This window comes from Neophocaena asiaeorientalis, unplaced genomic scaffold (genome assembly GCF_003031525.2).
Source record: "Neophocaena asiaeorientalis asiaeorientalis breed wild unplaced genomic scaffold, Neophocaena_asiaeorientalis_V1.1 scaffold1058, whole genome shotgun sequence".
NCBI lineage: Eukaryota > Metazoa > Chordata > Mammalia > Artiodactyla > Phocoenidae > Neophocaena > Neophocaena asiaeorientalis.
Window position 1 is genome coordinate 3,145 of NW_020175496.1, and position 6,244 is coordinate 9,388.

At 38.1% G+C, this 6,244-nt stretch overlaps 1 pseudogene; it reads left to right on the top strand.

Moving 5' to 3' along the window:
- Positions 1-245: 245 nt before the first annotated feature.
- Positions 246-693, top strand: LOC112415790 (single-stranded DNA-binding protein, mitochondrial-like; annotated as a pseudogene).
- Positions 694-6,244: the final 5,551 nt, after the last annotated feature.

Genomic DNA, 6,244 nt, shown 5'->3' on the forward strand with positions numbered 1-6,244 from the left:
CTCATAAGGTTGAAAGTTGATTTCTGAGCAGAAACCTCACAGGTCAGGAGAGAGTGGGATGATATATTCAAATTGCTCAAAAAAAAAAACCCCAAAACAAAAAACCTTGCCAACCAATAATATCCTATTCATCATAATTGTCCTTCTTGAATGAAGAGATTAAAAACTCTTTTCAAAAAACAAAAGCTGGCCAGAGTGTCGGGAAAAGACTAAAGAGTAGATTGTAAGAAAAGAAAATAGAAGCCATGTTTCCAAGACCTGTAGTACAGGTATTTCATCAGTTTGTAAGACATGAGTCTGAAATAGTTAGCAGTTTTGTTCTCAACAGATCTCTGAATCACGTGCAGCTACTTGGTTGAGTAGGTTAGGACCCTATCATGAGACAGGTAGAAGGAAAAAACCCAGTCACGATATTTTCTGTAGCAGCAAATGAGATGTGGCGATCAGGGGAAAATGAAGCATTACCAAATGGGTGATGTCATTCAAAAGACAACGTGGCACAGAATTTCAGTATTCTGACCAGGCCTCAGAAATGTGGCATATCAGTATGTGAAAAAGGCGTCTTGAATTTACCTGGAAGGGAAAGTAGACTATGGTGAATATATGGATAAAAATAATGTGAGACAACAAGCAACAACAATTATAGCTGATAACATTATATTTCTGAGTGAACAAAGGAAAGAGAAGGCATAGAATGTACGATTCTTCTTTGGCCATTGTTTGGTACAGTCTCATTTCCAAATCATGATAGTCTTTATAGTTTTTAAGGACAAGAATTCAAATACTCTTATGTAAAAAAACAAAAAACACAAAAGCTGAGGGAGTTCATCATCACTAGATCTGTCTTAGGACAAATTCTAAAAGAGTTCCTCAAGCTAAAATAAAAGGACGCTAAAGAGTACCATGAAAACATATGAGACTACACAATAGACTTGTAAATGTTAGTATATAGTTAAGGTAAGAATACCTTAATAGTGTGATATGGTGGTGTCTTAACCAGTTAACTTCAGTATATAAAAGTTAAAGGATGAGATTATTAAAATAACTGCAGCTATAATAATTTTAATGTATAAGCAATATACAAAGAGGTAAATTGTAACACCATACACAAAAATTCATGGAGGGGAGTAAAAGTAGATTTTTTTTTGTATGTGATGGAAGTTACATTGTTATCAACATAAAATAGAGTGTTATATCTATGATGTTTTTTGTGAGCCTCATGGAACCACAAAGCAAAAACCTGTACTAGATTCAGAAAATACAAAGGGAAGGGAATACCACTACAGGATATCAGTAATTCACAAAGAAAGGCAGAAGAGGAAAAAAGGAACAAGAAACAAAGAAACATCCAGGAAACAATAAGATGGCATTGATAAGTCTTCACCTATCAATAATTACTGTAAACATAGATATATTAAATTCTCTAGTCAAAAGTCATAGAGTGGCTAGATAAAAATACAAGATCAAACTATACGCTGCCTATCAGATGCTCACTTCAGTGTCAAAAACACAAACAGCCTCCAAGTGAAGCTTTAGAACAAGATATTCCATACATGTGGAAACCAAAAGAAAGCAGTGGTAGCTAGAGTTACACCAGACAAAACAGACTTTAAGCCAAAAGCTGCAACAAGAAAAAAAAGGTCATTACATAATGATAATGTTTTCAATTCATCAAGAAGACAACAATCATAAATAAATATGCACTCAACAGTGGAGGACCTTAATGTGTTGAGCAAATACTAACAGATTTGAAGAGAGAAATAGACAATAGAAAAAAAGTGTCCAGATCTTTTTTTTTTTTTTTTGCTGTATAAGGGCCTCTCACTGTTGTGGCCCCTCCCGTCGCGGAGCACAGGGTCCGGACGCACAGGCCCAGTGGCCATGGCTCACGGGCCCAGCCGCTCTGCAGCATGTGGGATCCTCCCGGACCGGGGCATGAACCCGTGTCCCCTGAATCAGCAGGCGGACTCCCAACCACTGTGCCACCAGGGAAGCCCCTGTCCAGATCTTTAATACCCAACGTTCAACACTGAATAGATCATCCAGAAAGAAAACCAATAAGGGAGTACTGAACTTGAATTATACATTAGACCAAATGGACTTAGACAAAAAGAGAACAGCCCATCCACCAGCAGCAGAATACATATTCTTCTCAACGGCACATTGAACATTCTCCAGGACAGATCATGCGATGGATCACCGAACAAGTCTTAGTAAATTTAAGAAGACTGATATTATACTAAGTATAATTTTTAGTGATTCAGTTATACACATATATACATTCTTTTTAAAATATTCTTTTCCATTATGGTTTACTATAGGATACTGAATATAGTTCTCTGTGCGTAGAACCTTGTTGTTTATCCATTCTATATACAAAATCTTATACCTGCTCACCCCAACCTCCCACTCCATGCCTTCCCCTAACCCCTCCCCATTGGCAACCACCAGTCAGTTCTCTATGTCCGTGATTCTGTTTCTGTTTCATAGATAGGTTCATTTTTGTCATATTGATATTTTAGATTCCACATGTAAGTGATAACATATGGTATTTGTCTTTCTCTTTCTGATTTACTTCACTTACATACTATATATTGGGTTGGTCAAAGAGTGCCTTTGGTTTTTAAGTAAAAATAAAAGACACACTTTTCATTTTCGCCAAGAACTTTATTGAACAACGTATTCACCCTTTTGTTCCACTACCTTCTGCCATTTTTCAGGCAACTTCATAATTCCATCTTCCCAAAACTTTTTACTGTTTTGAGCAAAGAACTGTTCCAGGTGCCTTTTATAGTCTTCCAGGGAATTGAAATTTTTTCCATCAAGAGAATTTTTGTAAAGACCAAAATAAATGGAAATCAAAAGGTACAATGTCTGGTGAATATGGTGGATGAATCAGAATACGATGGATGAATCCCAGCCTAGCTGTAACAGTTTTTGCCTGGTCATCAAAGAAACATGTGGTCTTGCATTATCCTGATGGAAGATTACACATTTTCTATTGACTAATTCTGGACGCTTTTCATTGAGTGCTAACTGGGAGCAGTACTTGTTGGAATTAATTGTTTGGTTTTCTGGAAGAACCTCATAATAGAGGCCTCCTTTCCAACCCCGCCATATACACAACATCACCTTCTTTGGATGAAAACCAGCCTTTGGTGTGGTTGGTGGTGGTTCTTATCACTTGCCCCAAGATCTCTTCCATTCCACATTGCACAGCATCCACTTTTCGTTGCCCGTCACAATTTGTTTTAAAAACAGAAAGTTTGCATTACGTTTAGAGAATCACATGCAGAAATATGGTCAGGAAGGTTTTTTTCGCTTAACTTACTTGGAACCCAAACATCAAGGCGATTAACATAACCAAGCTGGTGCAAACGATTTTCATCGCTTGATTTGGGTATTTTGAGTATGTCAGCTATCTCCTGTGTGGTATAATGTTGATTGTCCTCAATGAATGTCTCGATTTGATCGTTATCAACTTCAACTGGTCTACACGACTGTGGAGCATCATCCAGTGAGAAATCTCCAGCATGAAACTTCAGAAACCGCTTTTGACGCGTTCGATCAGTCACAGCACCTTCTCCATACACTGTACAAGTCTTTGTTTGCGTGTCAGGTGCGTTTTTGCCTTTCTTGAAATAATAAAGCATTATATTCTGAAAATGTTGCTTTTTTCTTCCATCTTCAATATTAAAATGGCTACACAAAAATTCACCAATTTTTATAAGTCTTTTTTAAATGCACGCTGATATGACAGCTGTCACATACAATCTTACAAAATCGTTTCGAATGAAGTTAAAGACAACTAAGTGCTACTAAAGCCATCTTACGGAAAAAATGGAACGAACCTTTTGTCCAACCCGGTATTTTTTTCAACCACAATGGTAAGAAGCCAGAAATGAACAATAGGACAGAGTCTGGAAAATTTACAAATGTGTAGAAATTAAACAACACAATCCTAAGGAATCAACGGGCCAAAGAAAAAATTAAAAAGACTGAATCATGAAGAAATAAAACAATCTGAACAGACCAAATTACTATTAAGGAGACTAAATCAGTTCTCAAAAACCTCTCAACAAAAAAACTACCAGAACTACAAGGCTTCACTGGTGAATTCTACAAAACTTTTAAAGAAGAATTAATACTAATTATTTTTAACTGGATAAATCTTATGAATCTATTTGTGTATGATACACTTTGTATTTTATAAATACACTTGGGGAGATATACACTCAAAGATATAAAACCAGTTAGAGCTATTGTTTCTGAATCTTTGATGTCTTTGAAAATACTTATCACTTCAGTTGAGCTATATTTCTGAAATTTAACATAATTGAGCATACATTAATATTATTCTTGTAAACTTTTGAAAATACAAAGAGGTGATAAAGAAGAGAATGTCTGTTACATGAGCATAGAGTATAATGGAAACTTACAAGAACAAGCCTTGACTGATTACAACCTCCACTTGAAAAGCCAGTATCTTTAATAAACAAAGGTGACAACTTTCATTTTCCAAAGCAAACTACAAGTAAAGGAAAACTAAGAAGAAATTGGAGTTTCCAGATACACCATGATGGTTTATGCACATTTCTCAGTGAATCACACCAAACCCTTACTAAAGATAAAAGAAGTATATGAACTTCAAAGCAGAGAAATCTTGCAGAGAACACCTGAACCAGGGAAAATCAGGTTTAAGGACAAACAATTATCAGGTCACTGAAGCACACATGACACATTATCCCTGCCACGGTATTCTGGGTGAAAATACTAAGAAAATCATAATCTGAGACTATCATGAAAAAATGTCAGTTTTATGCAAATTTCAGTCCACATAGACCTCCCATGTTCTCTGACTCTAATGCTGTATTTAAATAGTCTTTCTTATCAATATACAGAGCAAATCTCTCCTAGTTACTTTTTTTTCCCGGAACTTTGAGTTATCTGGACCACTAATGCCGTCCCACTTAAAAGTGCGTTAATCCTGTTATGCTAAGTTGATGTTGCATTCAGATGTACATTAATCATTCCACTTTCCCCTTCTTCACTAATATCTCGACATCTGAAATTATCCCTATTTTGGATATTAATGCCTTCCCATGTTGATCTTTCACAAAAGGAATAATTTCAATAGTTGAAGGTCGTTAATTCATGGTGAGAATTCTCCGTGCTCTGTAGGGAGCCTGGATGCAGACAATGGGGAAGAGGCTCTGGAACACAGAGAAGTATTGTAAAGAGCTGACTGACTGTGTAAGAAGGAAAAACACAAGTAGTTGAAAACAACGTTGCTAGGCAGGAACATCAGAAGTAGAAAATGAAACGTTTGCAGGTTCTCAATCCATGACATTTCAGGAGAAAAGCAGACACGGCCTCTGACCCAGGACAGGCCATTTACCTGAGAAGCTGCCGTTTTCTCCTCTTCTTCCTCCTGCTCTGGGTTGTTTTCTCATCGATATTATGTTGAGGAATCACATCAGTATCTTGAGAATATGTCTTCAATGGCATCAGCGCAGCTCCTTCACCTGTTCCCACCACACCCACAGGCAAAAGGACTGTGAAATGCCAACCTTTTGAAGAAGAGAGATTCAGGAACAATGAGCTCCTGCATGGAGACCAAACAGTGAGGTTTCTCTTTCCTGTTTACATGTGCTCTCCCCTCACACAGAGGCCCCAAAACTCTGCTACAGCATAGAGCAAGTGGGCTACACGGCCCTGCCCCTTCCAATCCCACGTAGAGCAGACACCAATGCCTCTCCAATGGCAAAAGGACCAAAGAGTGGAAGCAATGCTCACCAATGAACCCAGCAGCCCTGTGCTGAAACAGGGCCTAAATTTAGAATCACCTGGAGTTAAAACAATGCAAACGCTTCCACCCAGATCAATAGATAGACTCAGTGGGGAGGGTACAGGTGATGTTATTTCTAAATACTCACCATGTAATACTAGTGGGAAAGTGCATGGGAACCACACAGCAAACATTTCTTCCAAAGCTTTAAGGTGCTTACAGATTTGGGGGGAATCAGGGCCCCACTCTAGATGATGACTCTCCTGTGGGGCTCATGAAATGGCATCTTTAACAAGTTTGTTGTTGGTGCAGATGTTACTCCTCAGACCCGTATCCAGTAGCACTGAGCTAGAGCTATCAGGCAGAGCGCACCTGAGACCACTGAGTAGCGTGAAGGTTTCAGGTACGAACTTCCAGAAGTGAAGGTTCCCTGCGCCTGATTCCTAGGGGCTGAGC